Genomic DNA, 18,443 nt, shown 5'->3' with positions numbered 1-18,443 from the left:
TTCAAAGAAATTTATCTTTTGGAATAGTCCAAACAAACCAATTGTTGGTTCAACAAATATGATTATTTGACCTTTCAAATAATAAATAGCTTTACTTCAAATAAAATATTTGTTTGAAACGAAAGGAATATTCTCTTTAATCTAAACGATATTATTGTTTCATTCAAACAGCATTATCGTTTGATAGAAAATATGTGAAACAAATGTATATGCATACATCTTTCTCCCTCTACATTAGAATTTTCCCTTCATTGAAAGAAGAAAGATAAACACTGAATTAGTACACTATGTTCAGCCACAATAAAAAATAGACCATTAAATGATTAAACTGCGTCTGCTGATGCGGTCGCTTATATATCATAGCTGCCGCGATTTTACTTACGAGTTCGGCGGCCATCTAGTGGCAGCACCAAACTTTATAAGCGCCTGGCCAAATAATATAATTATTTCATTGAAAGATACTACTTCAAATAATAGTGTTCTTTCTATCAAATAATACAGGTTGTTTGAATAAAACAACAAAATTCTTATTCAAAACATATAATGTTTCGTATAAGCATATATTGTTTTAATGAAACAAATTTCAACCAAATAAATAGGAATACTAAATCCAAAGAAACCTTTCTCTCTGTGTAGGACTGTAAATTTGAGGAGTCGGATATACGTCCATACTTATCTGAAAAATATCGATATTTGCCATCTGTGCGCGCGTGTATCAATGTGCCGCGCCCATCGCCCGTGGCGGCCGCGTTTTTACGAAGGAAGGAAGGAAAGAAAAACGGCGCCGGAGGAAATAGATATTGCTTAACGGGCCTAACTGCCCCGCCACAGTTACGGCTGTGCATACGAAGCTTTAGGGGTGCGGCACAACCACCCGTTCCTCTCGTCCTTCCTTTATCCTCCGCCTTCTCTTATCCATTCCCGACTTTTCCCTCCTTCTCTCTTATCCTCCATCTCCCCTGGCGCCTCCTCGTTCGCTCGCGGTACGTCGGCACGCTCTAAAATTGTAAAATTGGTCAAATCACTCGAAAGGCTCTCGCAATCTGCATTTAACTCACCCTCGCGATCGGCGCACCTTTCCTTTCTCCCTCCGATATCAGAACGGCAAATTAACCACACCCTCGCTCTATTCTAACTCTTTCTCCCTCTTGCGCGAGCGCGAGGTGAGCTGGAAGCACCGCTGTGACTCTTCACCGTAGACACCGCTACTAGATTCGTTGCTATTATATGTTTGGGGCGAACAGCTTCATCGCGGGAATTTAAGGGCGCCGGAATCTTGCATCGTTACGCAATCGCGTTACTTATAACCGACAGCACAAGTGTACAACAGCGAGTACAATCCACCATACAACAGCCACCATCACGGTGGCGTCCAACGAGCAATAAAGAATTAGGACCAGTTTTACAAGCATCGGTTAACTGCTAACCTAAGGTTAACTGATTCTGTCACTTCTTAAATAATAAGATGGAAAAAAAAATAGGGAGTGGACTGAGCCCCAGTTAACAGTTAACCGACGTTTGTGAAACTGAACCTTAGAGATAAATCCAAGCCTTGTCTCGCCCCGTGATTCCAACTTGGGATAATGTCCACTTCGTGTTGCCGAGAAAGAGAGAGAGAGAGAGAGAGAGAGAGAGAGAGAGAGAGAGAGAGAGAGAGAAAATAGGTGACCGTAAAGAAATAGCTAAGCGACACCCTGTATACCATACCTCGCGTTCGTGCCGCGGTCGCTGTTATCTATTCACCGATGGGCACTCGTGTACACGCGACTCGCGTGACCGAAGACGAGAAGCGTGCGCGGATTACTCAAATTAATACGAAAATCAGAGCGCGATTGATTGTCGTTACGCGGGCGACAACGACGATGACGACGACGACGGTGGCGACGACTACGACTACGACTACGACGATGTCGACGACGATAGTTGGGCTATCGCGCGATCAGGGCGAGTCGACCCTCGCTCGCCGATAACATCGTCGCTCATCGACACGTTCTCGTAACGCGGACACGCGAGGCGACCGAGATAACAAGGTTTCCGTCCCGAAATACAGGCAAGTGGGGCGCATTGAGAATTCCTCGTGTCCCGAAATATCATTTTCTATAGTAAAATCCAAAGTACACGCGAGAGAGGAAAGCTCCCTCCTCGCCCCTGCCTTGTCCATATCCGTAAAAGATTTACGATCGATGTCGTCAACTTTCTTAAACCAGATAACGCCCGTTAAATCCGTAATGTCATCCGTATGTATAAACGTGCAATTTCTTTTATCTCGTATCGTCGCCCGCGAGCTCCGACGAGGAACATCGTTCTCGTTTTTCACGGGAACTCGGGCGATCGTCGATTTAACATTCGTCGAGCTCGGTGAAGCTTGACGAGGCTTGGCGAACATATCACGGCGCGTTAATAAGTCGCGTGTATTGGCAATCGGTGGAAAGGTCATAACCACGCAACGAAAAAGTGCTGTTACGCGTGTAATTGAACCAACAATTTGTTGCGATGAAGTTGATAGGGCCAGAGGAAGAGGAGCCCGAAAATGAGAAACGAGAGATTTATGGAGGGCCGCTCGAGTCCAGAGGGGGGAGGCTCGGTTTCTCGGGGTCGTGACGCGATTCCTCCAGCGTCCGGCGATAACGGCGGAATATTAGACGCCATATTTATAAATTCCGGACGGTTCGCCGAGAGAGAGAGAGAAAGAGAGAGAGAGCGCGCGAGAGAAAGGGGGGGCGGGGGGCTTACTTTCTTGACTGCCAGCGGCCTTTAACTTTAACGCTGATATATATTCCGGCAGCGAGAACGCGGAGAAGGGGGTTGGCGCGAGCTTATAGGAGCCAGAGAGGCGCGCGAGTCGCGGGAGGTGGGCGGAGGAGGCAGGGGCGCGGACGGGGAGGTGGGCGAGTTATAAATTATAAGGCATTAGAGGGCCGGCGGCGCCCCGACTACGGGTGGATGTGCTGCTCGTCGGATGTGTAAGGGGATGATTATGCCTAATGGTGAGATATTACCCACGGGCCCCGGCATTACTTGGACACGGGCGCGGCCGTGTTCTAATCTTTTCGACAGGGTTTCCTACTTTTCCGCGCCGGTCGCGGCCACCGGTGGAAAAAAATCATTTGCTCGTTGCGCGGACGCCGGCGACGTCGTTGTTCCCAAGTCTTGCTTACAAGTAGCTCCCGGCGCGGGTGGCGAGGCGCGAAAAACGGGTTCGCGCGAAAACACGGCTGGCCTAATGGCGCCAGACACGCGCGCGGGCCGGGGCTACTTTCGTCGTGTACCGGGAAATCTCATCAACCCGCGTCGCCTCGCGCGCCCCGCTCGTTTCGGCTCCTCGCGGCTGCTAACATGTCGCGGGAAAAATTTAAACCCCGCGCGAGCCCTGTACGCGCGTCTATTTTTTTCTCTCTCTTCCTTGGGCGCGGTGTAACGGGGGCGTAAATTTGTTTACCCTGTGACTTGCGTAAATTGAGCGAGCGCGCGCGAAGAACGCGAGGGAGTGCGACGCACGTCGCGCGTCTCCCGTCCCTCCTTCGCTAAATCAGCGGATGTTCATGAACTTGCGGACGGTAACGGCGCGCGGGATATATCCATCCCCGAAAGTGGGACACTTTCTTAGGATTTAAATATATCGGCTTATTCAATATTTAGCGTTTGGAATAATTTAGGACGCTCAAGCGTTTTCATCATTTCTTAAGACGGTAAATTATAACGTCGACCGTGAGGTTACATAAATGATTTATGTAACATCTTTATCAGGGCAAAATATAATATCAATAATCCGCTGGCCGTTTATAAACGCGATTTCGGTGCGCGAGCGAAGATCCGTGCAACTCCACGAGCGCACGGCCGAAATCGGGAGATCAAGTTGCTCTTTTACGCGAAATACAGTCGAGTGCCTTCGGCCCCGAGCTCATCGAGATTTTCGACATCGACAGCGCGCCGTTTTACTGCGCGACACGCACACAGGTCGACGCTGTCACGTACGCACGCACGCACGCACGCACGCACGCACGCACGCACGCACGCGGGAGAAAGAATCCGTAGTGTAAATAAAGACCCGTTCGCGCAACGGCGCTGGCGATGTTTGCCGAATGCATTAAGGCGGTGAGAGCAGTGCCCGCGTCCGTCGCCATGTATCGCGTACACGAAACGGGGTGGGAGCGGGCGGAAAGGGGGTAGGATAAAGAATACAGAGGGACGGAGAGAAAAAGAGGACGACGGGCTGGCGGGAGGAGGAGGAGGAGTGCCGGAGGATCGGCGACGATGCGGCTTAAGGCCTACGTACCGCTTCGGCGGCTTAACGTTTCGAGGGGACGAAGGGGTTGGCGACGGGATACGCGCGTACACACACGTACGCGCAGTGGCGCGCGCGTGTGTGTACGCGTTGCATACGCCGCTCCGTGCGATCGTACACGCCGTATGCGCGCCGACGACACACGAACGTCGTCAGGAGTGAGCCTTAAAGCGCCGGGCGTATCGCGCACGAGTGTATCCTCCCTTTGTCTACGTCTTACCGCTCGCATATAATTCCGCGTGTTTGCGGAAAAGATCGCCGCGGCCGAGTAGCAGCGCTCGCGGATTTTTAATATGTCGTCGCGGGCGACACGGGCGGGTAAACAGGCGCGCGGATGGATACGCCATTGCCGGGCGCGACGATGGAGAGACGGGCGCTCTCTTGCGCCTCTCTTTTTTTCGCCCTCCCACCCCCGTTCTAGGGGAGGGTAGGAGGCCTGTCCCATCTGCCGGTGCTCCCCGGTATCGCGGATCACGAGCAGAGCCGGCATAATTAAAAATTGCTCTATTTTAAAACGCTGATCGCTCCCGCCGCCTCTTTCTCGCCTCTCCTCGTCCCTGCCGCCGGCCCCGTCGTCGTCCGCGCGCGGACTCGCTCGAGGTAATATAACCGCGGGGTACATACGCGCGCGCTGCTGCCGCGAATTATTGCGCGGCCGTACGCGATGACGCGGCGATATTTTCGACCCGGTTTCTGGCTTTTGCCTGGGAAATCGCCGGGCACGCTGAAAGACGATCCGACGGAATGAGAGTTCGACGGCCGTGCGTCTATTAAAGCCGCCGCGGAAAAAGTGGGCGACCTAGGAATTTCTCCGGAAGGCGCCAATTCCTCTCGCAAACAAGCCGCGGGACGATCGAGTAGGTTTCCGGCTACCCACTTTGAACAGCGGTAGCCTCCGACGATTTCAATAGCTACTGTGACATTTCTAGAACCGTTGAATCATACGTGACACAAAATCCCGGTGCCTTTCTGCCTTTCGATTCTCCTGGACTCGCTCAGCGCGTCGAAGATTATTGTTAGACTAAAATCTACTTGAAATTAAGTGGATAATGATTTTATCGCGGGCGCGGGTCGTCCTCAATCCTTCAATCTCCCTCGTTGAATCTCGAACGCGAAACGGAAGGAGGGCAATGGTCGCGCCGAAGGATATGAGTTCGCAAATAGACTCGCTTAATCTACCACGAGTAAAATGTTTGAAATTGAGTTTCGATTATCTCCTCTCACTTTGACTGTCTTTCGACGGCCGCCGTCGCCGGGTCCGGGCTCTGGTCAGGGATCAGCTAAGAAGTCTCTTTGAACGGGCCGACTGTATTTACCCCGATATCAGGCCGACACGTCGGGGCTGTTTAATTTGGACGGGTAAATAGAATTTGAGAGATTATTATTGGTAACAATATACATGGGTATATATATTTGGTCTTTAACTATTCACGGATCGCAGGAACATGAAAAGCGGTGCCGCGCATTGTACATAGTGTAATTCGAAGTTGGAGTCTACAACTTGAATTATTTCTCTCGCGCGTTAGAACTATTTTCGCGAACTTATGGACGATGCTGACCATAAGAACAACCTTTGATGATAAACGTAGAAAATAGTGCCTAATGTCTGTATGCTCTGATATAGAATATTTCTCAACTTTCAAAGTACTTATAAAGCGTAGGCCACTTAAAACTAACTGAAAAAAAAATTCCCTCTGATATTTATTTCATCAAAAGACTCTTCAATTTTCAACTTTGCTTATAACGGAATATTATGTTTCAACTGCTGTTTTTAGACCAGATATTAGATTACGGCGGGAGCGGTGGTCGGTTTTGTTATCGCTTAATATTAACCGTGAGACGAAAGCACTTGTACTTTTGTTTGTGTGCATGTCGTTTTGGAATATTCTTTCATTAAATTATGTCTGCTGCTCGAAAATAAATGTTCGTGATTACTTTTTTTTTCTCTCGTAGTCAACATTTTCGCGGCAAACGTCGAAACGTTTCCCATTCCTTTTTTAATGACGCGAGAGGTCATCCTTATTCTTCCGGCCATTCTCTCGGTCACGAGCCTTGTCCCGTTTAAATCGAAGAAGTGGAAATATGGACGCGAAGTGGCGTTCCTTACAAAACGTCTCTCGCAAGCGGGAAACGCGCTTTATATACGGCCCCGTTAATATTTGATGAGAACGTCAGAACGTATCGTGCTATAACGCGGCTATAGCAACACCAGCCCCATATCGATGGGAACCTATACTTTAACATAACCGTGCTGTAACCATCCGCAATCCCAATAAGTACGTCGGCTACAGGGAAAAAAAGAAGAGCCATACAACTCTCGGAAGGATAAAGCAGGCAATCGCCAGATTTTTATTTCGCTCGCAGATTTATAATGCAGGATTGCTTCTGAATTTGCTTTATTACTGGATTTACTCGGATCTAGATTTAACGGGGCGAAATTGCATAAAATTGGGTAAATCGGATTAGGCGTCGCGCTTTCTTCGCGACGCCTAATCTAGCGACTTCCCTCTTGCCCCTGTTTCCTCATCTAGATTTCTTCTTTTTCTCTCTCCTCCTCGTGTATTAGGCTTAAAGCCTGTTTTATCTAGAGACCTCGTAATCAGAGACTGGCCATAAGAATTCGTCAAATTCTTCTACGATCGTAGAACCGTAGAAGAGATAGCCTACGTTTCTCTCTCACTCGCGGGAATTTGACGAACTCTTATGGCCAGTCTCTGATTACAGGGTCTCTAGTTTAATCCAGTTAGTTCTGGTACTTCTGGTTACTGAAGGGGTATGTGTGGCCAGATACTCTCGGTGGCTGCCACTTCCCTTCGGGAGATTCCGAAGAAAACCCAGCGTTGTCCGTGGATTTGAACTCGGATCTTTTCGTTCATTTGTTTAGTAAGCAGCGCGCATTTCTCTGCGCCACTCATCTCGATTTCGATCGGTGAAAAGGTGACGCCCCCCCGTTCCGTTCTTCTGTTCGCGAGATGACTCTTCGCGGGGGTCGTCTGAATTTAAATAATACGCTTCCTCGGGAAAGCCGCGTGACTTCGGAAGTATTTCGCGCCCTCAAAGAGCCGCGGCGTGCCGGGACGTTCGACGAGTGCATTAAAGTGCACTCTTCTGGACTTGACTTTCAGTCCGTCCGACACATAAATCCTTCGTTTACCGCTCGAAGAGATTTCCCGGCGACAGGGCGCGTCGGCTTCTCGTCGTCTCACACAGGAAACTTGAAGCGTTCCCTATTTCTAATGGTGTCACGTGTACTAACAACGTGTTTCTATCAGTTGAAATTTTCTTTTATTCATAAAGAAGGTACAGCGAGGTATCTTGATTAAGACGTAATAAAGGCATTTCTATTCCGTAATTTCAAGGTGTACGTACGCGCGTGTGTCTGTACATATGCCCTGGCGGATGTTTTCACTTTGAAATAAATTAAACTGCATTAAATTAAATAATAGTAGCGCGTACCTATGGCCGTACTTGCTTGCTAATTAGTTGCGAACTTTACAATTGTGTAAGGCTTTGAAGTCTCGTAGTCTCGTAAGAAATGAGTTTGCTATTCGAACGAGTGAGACATTATGGAACGTTCGATTTTAGAAACGGCACATTCACACACGTGCACGCGCGTTCACGGAATCGTGAATGTTTTTTTCTACATATTCTTCCAGGTATTTTCATTTTTTATAAAAAAATGTATTATTAACCCCAACGCCCCCGCGGAATATTAATCTTTTTGATATTTTTTTCATACTGTACCGCGTTACAATATTTTACGTCCGTCGGGAGAAAGTACGGGTAAACCTTATCCGCTGTTCCCTTCCCGCTCTCAAGGTTTCGCTCGCCGATGTCTGCTTCCGGTTTCGAATTTCGGCCCCGTCCACGTCGAGGGGCCAGTCTCGATCAGCTCCGTTTACCTTGTGAAAAAATTTTTTCCACCGCAGAGAAGAGCAACGGCGGCGAGTCCTCCTCGTCTCCCTCCGCTCCTTTCTCTCGCTCTTCGCCATTGGCGAGCAACTTTAATTATACGTTACCGATCGGTAGGACGGGTAGAGGAGGAGGGCAGCGTGGCGAAGGGGGGCGGGAGGGGGCAAGCAAGAGGGGCCTGGAACGAAGAGAGTGGCTCGATGCTCGGCCAACATATCAAGATAATGGCTTCCATCGGAGCCGATGCTCCGTATATACCAATCCGTGGCAAGGGGTTGCGCTTGATTTCCATTGCATCGCGTTATCCCTCGCCGGGGTGGAAAGCGAGCGCGGGCACACGCACGTACACGCGTACGCCGCGTATACGAGGGAGCACACGGCCGGCGGTGTATGTTCGATCGCTATTTTTGCGTTGCTACTTCAACGGGGCTACCTGTCCCACGTTTCCGCCCGCTCGAGAAAGAGGAACGAGCCCCCCCCCCCGCGTGCGTTTCTTCCCTTCCCCATTTCGTTGCCCCCACGTTAACCTTTCCTCGGATCGAAACTTTTTCTTCCGCTTTTAGCACGCACACGTGCAATTTCATTGTGGTTTCATATCCGTGATAGACGCAGTCCTTCCTCCCGCGGCTTCTAGGCCGTGCGTCAAACGTTTTCAGCGTTTTTCACACGACGCCGATCTTCGGGCTTTTCCCTATCTTGGCCGCGGCACCGCGGGGGGATCTAATTAAAATTCGAGAATAGATTTTTTTAGCGAACACGCGGAGGGCGACATTCAATTGAACATATAAAAAGCGGCGAGGCACTCGTGTTTCTTTTCAGTAAATCTGTTATAAAATGCATTCAAGGATATCACTCCGCGCTGGCTATAGCCAACCCCATTAAAGATTCAGACGTTTCTTTCGATAGAAAACAGTCGAATACGGTACGGTTAATAAATAAAGCGAGGCCCTCGTTGCATCAGGCCGCCCGGCGCATCCGTCCGTCCCTGCGTGCGCGTGTGCGTGTGCCGCATTCACGCACGGCGTATGGCAGATATGGTATTGACCTACGACCATAGAGAGCCAACGACTTGACGGCCGTTTCGCGTGCTTGTCGGGACGCATCGCGTACGCCTAGGTAATCTCTTCCACCGGATCTAACCGATTAGTGCGTAATTTTCTAGTTGATTATTACACGCCCGGGACGCGAGTGTAGTTAACGGAAGTGATTTTTCGACAGAGCTCCTCTCCGTTAAATCGCGGTTGGGCGCCGTAACAATCCGAGCACCTCGCGGAAATATATCTCTGCAGATTTAATTGCCACGTTAATCGCGACACGCCACCGCATTCGAAGCGCGACGATATTTTGGGGGCGGAAATGACCCACCGTTTCTCCTCACTTATTATCCACGTCATTATTCCGTACGCGTTGTTTGCCCCCTTCGCGTTTATACGCGAGAAGAGAGAGAGAGATTGTTCGGGGTGTTTTTTTCGCACCGCAAAGCATATTCCTGAATCTCGCAGCAACACTCGCCAAGTTGATGCAACGTGACGCGAGTAGCGGACTTCGTCTTCGCCGTCAGGGTGTTACGCTCGTGACGACATAACGCCACGACCAGATACGGCGGATGTAATTCGATTGTAAGTTCTTTCGCGCCGAAAGAGAGAGAGAGAACGGCCGTCTCGTCGAGGTCGTAATATCGCGAGTTCAGCACTCGTCACCCTCTTCTCGCGGGGGCGAGACGGGGGCGAGGCAGGGTGTCGCCTAATAGCGGCAAATTACACTTTTTTGTTTCTCCCGCGGAGACGTAACGCGAAAGAGGAAGAAAGAGAGCGGAAGTGAGGAGGGGGGGCGAGGGGGAGCGAGAAAGAAAGAGAGACAAGAGAAGAAGCGAGTAACTCTCTCGTTTTTATTTCCGTCGTTTCGCGCTTCCTACGGCCGCCACCCATTCCCTCCTCCATCGCCCGCCCCTTTTTTTTAAGTATTCCGCCCAAGAAAAACAGCCATTAGCGAGAGTTTTCGCTTTTCGCGCGAAACTTTTACTTCGCCCCGTAAATTCCCTCCCGCCCCCCTTCCTCCATCCCCGGGAAGAAGGATGACGGAGGAACGAGAGAGAGAGAGAGAGAGAGAGAGAGAGAGAGAGAGAGAGAGGGAGAGGGAGGGAGGGAGAAGGAGGGGGAGAAAGAGCGGAGGAAGAAAACTCGCGCGGAACTCCAACTTTCGTTCGCATTTTTCATCGTCTATAAATTCTTATTTATATGCGACGCCGTGTTTCCTTTCGATTAGAGTGCGCGCGCGCTCTCTCGCCCTCGACTTCGCCGGCGGAGTTTTTCCGCGAGATATCGCGGGGATTTGTCAAAGTATTTTGCGGCGAACGAGCGAGCGAGCGAGCGAGCTCAAAACTCCGCGAAACTTGCCAGCCGCCTCTGGAAATTAATGTCGCGCGCTGTACACGTCCTTGTCACGGCCTCTCCTGTTTCCAGTCTCATTTTTGCCGCTTCGCGTCGCCGGGATGTACGCCCGTAAGTATCATTTACAAGCGGTGATTCTCCCGATTCTCCCGCGTACCGCCGAGACGCTATGGTGATTTTTTCGGCGTATCGGGAATTCGTGTCGGATCGCGTATCCCACATCTGGATTCTCGAACCCCTTTTCATCTCGCGCTTCCATTTCTGGAACGCCGGGAATACTTAATGGCATTACCGTTAGAGCGGAACATAATTATTCGCGGTGCTCCAAGAACTGAACCGCGGAATCAAACGGGCTTGATATCATATTTTTACCAACATTCCTTTTAATTCTCGAGCTGCCACGTGCAAATTTGGATGGGCGAAATGTCGCGGCGGGGCTCGGTTTTAACCCCAATATGATTAGCCAGGATACAATAAGGGATATTACATTTCACGTTAGCGAGTCACGGAGAAGCTTTTATAACGCACTTAATTAATTTCACTTCGCTTGCCGGTGCAGCTTTTATTTGATGAACCACGCATTGACTTGTATTTTTTAAATTACTATATTTGCTCTCGTTACAACAGCCCCGGTTTTATCAACAGCGAGAGATGCTGTATCGACACCGCATTTCCATTACATTTGTAAGTGCACGATTATTATACCCCTCGCATTAGTTTCTTTGTAATGATGTTTGCTTTCGAAGGATTCCCTTCGATCCTAGTATTAATAAATGCATCTCTCTCTCTCTCTCTCTCTCTCTCTCTCTCTCTCTCTCTCTCTCTCTCTCCCCCCCTCCCTGTTACTCACAACCCCTTTTACCTACTACTCCTGCCTCTCATCCCCCTTTCTCTCGTCGACGTATGTACATAAACGGACGAATAGGCGCGCGCGCGCGCACGCAGACGCACACGCGTGCACGCGTATACAGGTGTATTTAGGTAGAATTCGATACTACGGCAGCGTGAAGCATCCGCGTAGAAAGGCAGGGGGATCGAATAGGTCATTAATCAAACCACACCCTCGTGGACAGGGCCCGTATACCGGGCGTCTTTCGCGAAAAGCACTCCGGACGCGCCGCGCCGCGCCGTGCCTTCCGCTCGTCTCGGCGAGTGTATCGGGTTTCGGGGCGATCCACGGCATCGATCGAACAATTGCCTACGTGCGGAAATTGTTCCTTTCGCATGATCAGAAGCGATCGTTTGCCGCCGAGGCCCTAATGGATCCCGCGTCGCGCGTCTTAACCTTGCGTTAAACGTTAATGCGCGAGGGTGGCTCATTCTTATTTCGACTTACGTTACGACGGGAAGAGAGAACGTAAGTTCCGTTGCTTGTACATCGCCAATTAAGGGCGAGTTTCACAAACGTCGGTCAACTGCTAACCGAAGGTTAATTGATTCTCTGTCTCTTGTTGGATAATGAGATAGAAAGGGATAGGAAGTTGACTGAACTCGGGTTAACAGTTAACCGACGTTTGTAAAAGAAAGCGAGAGTCGAAGGAATTCCATGTTTCTCGAGTACTTTTATTCTTGTTGTAATACGATTATCATATTTAAATAATATATTTTAATCTCGAGCAAATGTGGACAGTTCTATATAAATCTGAGTGAATTTTATCTCCACATCTTGCATGCAATTATTTATATACTCCATATATCATGTAAGAAAGCGCGCGCCAAAGAATTCGCAAATTGCATCCACGGTTGCGAATTTTCATTGTTCGTACCAGCTCTCTTTCTCTCCCTCTCTATTTTTTCTTGGCCTGTTGACAGTTTAGTGTAAAAATAAATGTCCAGTACATAGGCATAGAGATGCAGCTTAATGCCGGGTTGCGCGTTTATCTCTCCTCGGCGTCGTACTTTTTAAACTTCGCCGTTGTTGTCGTCGTGGTCGTCTTTTAACCGAGCTCGCTTTGGACAAGTTTTCGCGGCGCCCGGAAAGGGCAGTATTTTATATCTTCTCTTCTCACAGACGAAGGGAGGAATCGCGCATCTCTAATAGAACTTGGCCCGACGAGAGAGAGAGAGAGAGAGAGAGAGAGACGCGCGAGCAAGAGACGCTCGCTAAAATTATCGCTACGAAGAGACGAGCATACGGAAGACGCCGTTTGATATGTGATTCGGTTTAATCCGAGCCGCGACGCGAGAGAAATTGTTTATCGACACGGGAGGAAGACCAAGAGACAAGGAAGATCGTGTAAGGGAGGACAATAAGGGAGGAAACCGTCCCATTATCGATATCATCGCGGCGCCGGGAATCGATCTAGTTTTACGATTGGACACTAACAATAAGTTTTACTCGGTAATGCAATATATATTTAACAAAATTCCGTGCCCGGAGAGCGATTCCTCTCCACTCTCCATTTCTCCACTTTTCCCTCTGCAAACATCCCGGTAATTTTTCTCCTCGTCGCACGAAGAAGAAATCTTCGCCACGGGAGACGGGCAGAGACTCGCGCATACGGAGACGCGAGCGAGTGGGCGGAAAACGGAGGATGAGGAGAAGGAGGAGGAGGAGGAGGAGGAGGGCTGGGAAAGAAGTCGCGTAACTCTCCTGCTACCCCGGCGACGAGGGCGGGCGGGGTGGCTTTCGAATTAGCGTATTTGAAACTTGGTATACACCGCTCGATGGCGCAGCACAGTTGCCAAGTGACGTATTATAATATTTCATCCCCCGTCCTGCGCACCCCTGCTCGCACACACACACACACACACATACGCAGAGCCTCTCCAAGCCTCTCCACCCCTTGACGCGTCGCGCAACCCTCCGCCGCCGCCGCCGCCGCCGCCGCCGCCGCCGCGTTTTACGTCTCTCTGTCTCTAACATACACACGGACAGTAGGAGCGCGCGAGCGTACGCGCGCGAGTAATATCGTTAATTTGTATGTGTTCGAGTTCCAAGGGGGAGCAGAACCACCCTAATATATTCACGCGCGGGAATAGGATGTACAGTCGGGGCAAAACGCGCGTCTGCAGCTGGCAGGAATTTGCCGTGTAGGCTTAACCCTTAACGCGAGTCTCGCGATGCAATGCGCAATGAGTGGCTCGTTTCTTTCACGGACTATCTGGACCACGGGCAGTGGCATGTATCGTAGCGCGTCCTGTAAGAAATGACATAGCGATAGGACGATTTCGTATAAATTGACGAGAGAGGCCATTGGTCCGAAACTTGATAATCCATGACTATTAAGCTGCCATACGACCGCATAAAAAAGAGATGCGAATCTAGTGCTTTTTTGTTTTGCTAATTTGTTGCTCCACTCGCGATTTTATTGCTTTGGTTAGTCGGTTTAAAAAAAATAGTTATATGAGTACGTGTAAATTTACAATAATTCTCAAATTCCCTCCATTTTTTTAGTATAATTATAATATTTTTAGTCAAATTTTCTGGACGAAGGGAGATTACTATAAATTTAAATTGACGTGCAGCCACGAAATCGACTAAAGTAAAAACCTGGCGAATAAGCTAACAAATTAGCAGTGTAAAAGCACTAAATTTTCGTTTTTGCTTTATTCGAATGCGCTGCAGTGATTGTGTCAGTTTAATAAACATAATGCTTGTAAAATATCTCACGTATTATATAGATTTACTGTTTTTTTAAGTTAGATTTTTTACAATTCTCAAGATTTAGAGATAGACTCTCGTGTCTTTTTTTTTAAATGGATGACTGTACAGCCTGTTTCACAAATTGCAGAAAAATTGCATTGAAGACAAAATAATAGTTACGAATTGTTTATCATATTTCCTTTCATTAAAATACAATTTCAAGTTTATTTCTAAGTTTACAGCGTAACACGAACGATTGCGTTGCAGCTGTGCAGCTTCAACGACGCTTTATCTTTTTACAGATGCATATAGGATGTTGCGTAATTGATGGCACAACCGGATGATAAATGATTCCTTATCGCGCGGAGTCGGTCAATTAACAAGAACTGCTTTTTTCTAAAAACAATTTCATTCTTAAATTACGCGCAGTTGAAATTCGCTGCCATTCGGTGCAACATAGTGAATTTTCGACGCACGGAATGCAAATGCTACTTGTTTACTACTTGTTTTATCGACGGTCATAGAATCGTGATCGACTCCATTTCCGTTGTTTATCGTTGCGAGCACCAAAATCGCATGTACGTTTCATACGTTCGTAAATAACTATGACGCTGAGCGCGATGAGCTTTGACTGCGATAATTAAAAAAAATCGAACCTTTTCCAGAAAGGAACTATCAGTTTTTGTTACACTCGTGTGCATGTGCATCAACGTTGCACGCGACGTAATACATTTCCCTAGAAAGGAAGTTAAACTCATTAAAACAAATATTTTATTTTATCTTCAAAGACATGTGAATCGTGTAAGAGAAATTGCAGTCCGCAGCCCTCTGGCGTGACTTACCATTGGCATTGCCATCGAATTAAAATGTGCAGCTGATTTCACGATAATCTGCCCGCGTTCGCCGATAATCACAATAATTTTTTCTCAACTCGTCGGCCAGGGAGAATCATAAATCACGCCATTATCTTGAAGGGATATAGATGCGACTTAATCGCGAGAGAAAGAGAGAGAGAGAGAGAGAAGAGGAGCGGTATCGCCGTATTGTTTTAAAGCGCGAAAATTCGCACCCCTCGACACGGCGCGACGCGACGCGACAGGGTAGCACGCACGCGAGGGGGTTCGCTTTTCGCGCGATATTCCCGTGATTCGGTTATATTCGTTGCGCGAGGGATTTTGAAACGGCTCGATTCGTCACGGAAATTGACACCGACACTCGCGTCCCAGTTATCCTTAAATTAATTTTGTAACAAATGATAATTACGGCGGGCGTCGACGTCGGTGTGCCTGATTTTTCAAGGCCCGTGACTCTCCGGAGATAGAGAAGTCGTGAGACAACGCAAGCGTCGAGGGGGAAATCGCCGAGGGCATTGTGGTGTACAAAGTTGCGGCATTACTGAGCATTACTGGGCATTTTTAGGGCATTAGTTTGGGTATTGCTGGGGCATTATAAAGATAACATAAGATAAAATAAGATAATAAGATAAAGTAATGCCCACTGGGCATTAGTGGGCATTGGTGTACACGGTTTAGTCAACGGTTTCCCCCTCGGCAAGTGTACTACGCCACTCGACCAAGTCGGAGCACGGCGGAGGGAGAAAGGTACATTATGCCGACGGTGATTTCACGTGTATGGGAAGATTTAGTATCGCCTATATAATAATTGATTGCGCATCTTCGAGTTCACTGGTTCCATAGACGCGTGAAAAATGGCGGGGCGCTTATTGGAAGAAGCTTAACGCGTTCCCGAGAACACAATAGGAAACGTCGTATTTAAATATAGGTTTCCTCGCGACGTCGCGATCTTCCCACGCCTCGTGCACGCTAAATATTAATGAGCGTTCCGATAAATCGGCGTTTCGCGTTAGGCGATACAGAAGTTCTCGGAAGCGACGGGACGACGCGCGTCGCGATTTCCAGATTATTTAATCCGACGACGCCGATAAAAAGCGCCATTGAGCAAGACAGTCGTGCGTCCTCGCGCGCGTGTGGGCGCGCGCGCGCGCGAGCGTTCCGCACGGGCGGAAGCCCGTGTGCGACGCGGTATCTGATTTTTCCTCTACCTGCGTTATGCAAGGTAATTAACATTTAAGAGTGATAATGAAACTTCACTAACTCGCGCGCTACGTGCTGTGAGTTAGATGCCGGCCCGGCAGATAACAGAGCGGACGGGAGATTTAAGATACACGCGAGATTAGGCGAGAGGGGGCCCCGATAATCCCCGGCCTTTTACGCTACTTTGAGCTATCGCGAAGGATCCTCGGTGAAGTGCGAACATGCGTCGCTGCCACGCGATCTCGCATTATTAATTCATAGTGGATTGATCGCCGACATCAACGTCGACATCCAACGTTGGAAAAAAAAGCGCCCTTTCATGAGAGGTAGAATAAATTACTTTCGAGTAAATTGGTAACTGAACGTGGCTCAACCCTTTCGTCACCACTGGGACAAAAGTCCCACTCATAGAATTTAAAAACTCAACCATTTAGAACGCATTCGCTGGAGGAACTTATTGACAAAGCTAAAAAAAAAAGAAGAAACAACTCGGTCATGCAAGGATTAAAATAAAGAGATTGAGATAAGATAGTTTTAGATAAGATGTATCTCGCGTATTCTTCTTTAATGCGCCAACTTGTTCGAACTGTGATACCTCAGACGGAACCATCTGAAGGGAGCTGTTTTGCACGTCAAGAAGCAAACGCGATGACGAGGGCGAGAGTTTGGCGGCTGTCGGGAAGTTACAATTCGTTTTAAGAACCTCGATGGATTCCGGACGCAATACGTGCACGGGATAGAACGTGCAGGCACGCATATGCATACACGCGTCTACCGGAAGCATTCTGCTGCCTGGCGGACGAACGAACGAACAGACGGACGGACGGACGGACGGACGAATGGACGGTCGGTCGGCGTTTCGCCCTTCGGCCCGGAGGAAGTCTTCGCTCTTCGGTAACAACGACAACGACGACGACGCCGGTAGATCAATATACCTCGAGGAGACTAAGGCTCCGCCAATGGCTATTATCTCGCGCGTATATATGCATCGCTCCGTGCATTGCTCGGTACACTGAATTCCCCGTACACACGAGCGTGCACACGTACGTGTGTATGGCCTTACTCGGTACACGCGCGTACACACATTCGCGCACGCTCGCTCGCTCGAGCGCGCGCGCGGCCGCGCGCGCTCGAGCGAGGACACGCACACCGTGCCGCCACCCGAGTATAACTAGTGGTCGGCCATCTTGGATATTAGCCAACCAGAACAATAGTATACACAATAGTATGTGAGCTAGTGAGCGCTGTTTGGTACCAACCGCCCCCCCTCCTCCTCCTCCTCCCGCGACCCTACCCACCCCCTCCGCGCAACCCCCTCCGGCCGCGCGTGATCTCATCCCTCCGTACAACGCCACCCCCTAAACCCAACCCCGCGCGCCACCCGTTCTCCTACACCCACCCTTCTCGGCTATTCTCCGCCGCCACCCTCTCCTGCCTACCCCTTCGTCCTCGACGATCCTCGGGAACGTTGCGTCGTCGCGGCCGCGCGGACGTTGATAGACGGCGGGTGCATGTGCCGATGCGTCGTTAAGACAAAACCGGCGCTTTTCGCGGCCGACTGCGCCCCGGCCTTCGGAAAATCCCGCCGGGGTTTCCGTTCACGGCTCGATGAAAGGGGTGACGACGGGAGTTGTTGAGAATCAGGGACCGCCAAGTTTCGGAAAAGTAATGCCTCTCTCGCACGCGTAGCGCTCCGCGGCGACGTCTCTCACAAGTTGTGCAAAGCGTCGCGAAACCGACCTCGCAGGTCTCCCGAGGAGATCTTTTCTGGCTTACAAGCGTGTTTCATTTTTTTATAAGCTCATTTGTAATTACACCACGTGCACTTGTTGACAAAAGAATGTAATCCCGATTATTTTTGTCGCATTATCCCTTTCTAAAAAGGAGATGTTACCAGCGCGATTGTCGTTAATACCGAACAGTTAAGGCCTCTTTTCCGCGATGTCGATTGGTCTTCTCGAAGCGCGGTGTGCTTCACTTCTCTTTTAGATTCGTAGTAAATGAAGAGTTGCATTTCAGAAATACACATTTGTATAATAGTCTTTGTATTCTAATCTTAATAATTAAAATTTAAGTAACAACGATTTTTGCTTCGAAACATCTTCTCGATTAACAGAATTAATCATTGATTTAATCGATACCAATAAGTCCGCAGAATGATACGCAAAACGTAGAAACAGTCACGGAACAAAGTAATGTAAAATATTTAGTACAGA

The 18,443-nt window shown here is 49.0% G+C and overlaps 1 protein-coding gene across 2 annotated transcripts in view; it reads left to right on the top strand.

Annotated features, from left to right (window-relative positions):
- Positions 1-18,443, top strand: part of LOC105560770 (protein bric-a-brac 2-like) — a 303,865-nt gene that overhangs the window by 183,597 nt on the left and 101,825 nt on the right. The window lies entirely within an intron of this gene.

This window comes from Vollenhovia emeryi, unplaced genomic scaffold, assembly GCF_000949405.1.
Source record: "Vollenhovia emeryi isolate VEMERY1.0 unplaced genomic scaffold, V.emery_V1.0 DF939222.1, whole genome shotgun sequence".
Classification (NCBI taxonomy): Eukaryota; Metazoa; Arthropoda; class Insecta; order Hymenoptera; family Formicidae; genus Vollenhovia; species Vollenhovia emeryi.
This window is presented reverse-complemented; position numbering and strand designations above follow the sequence as displayed.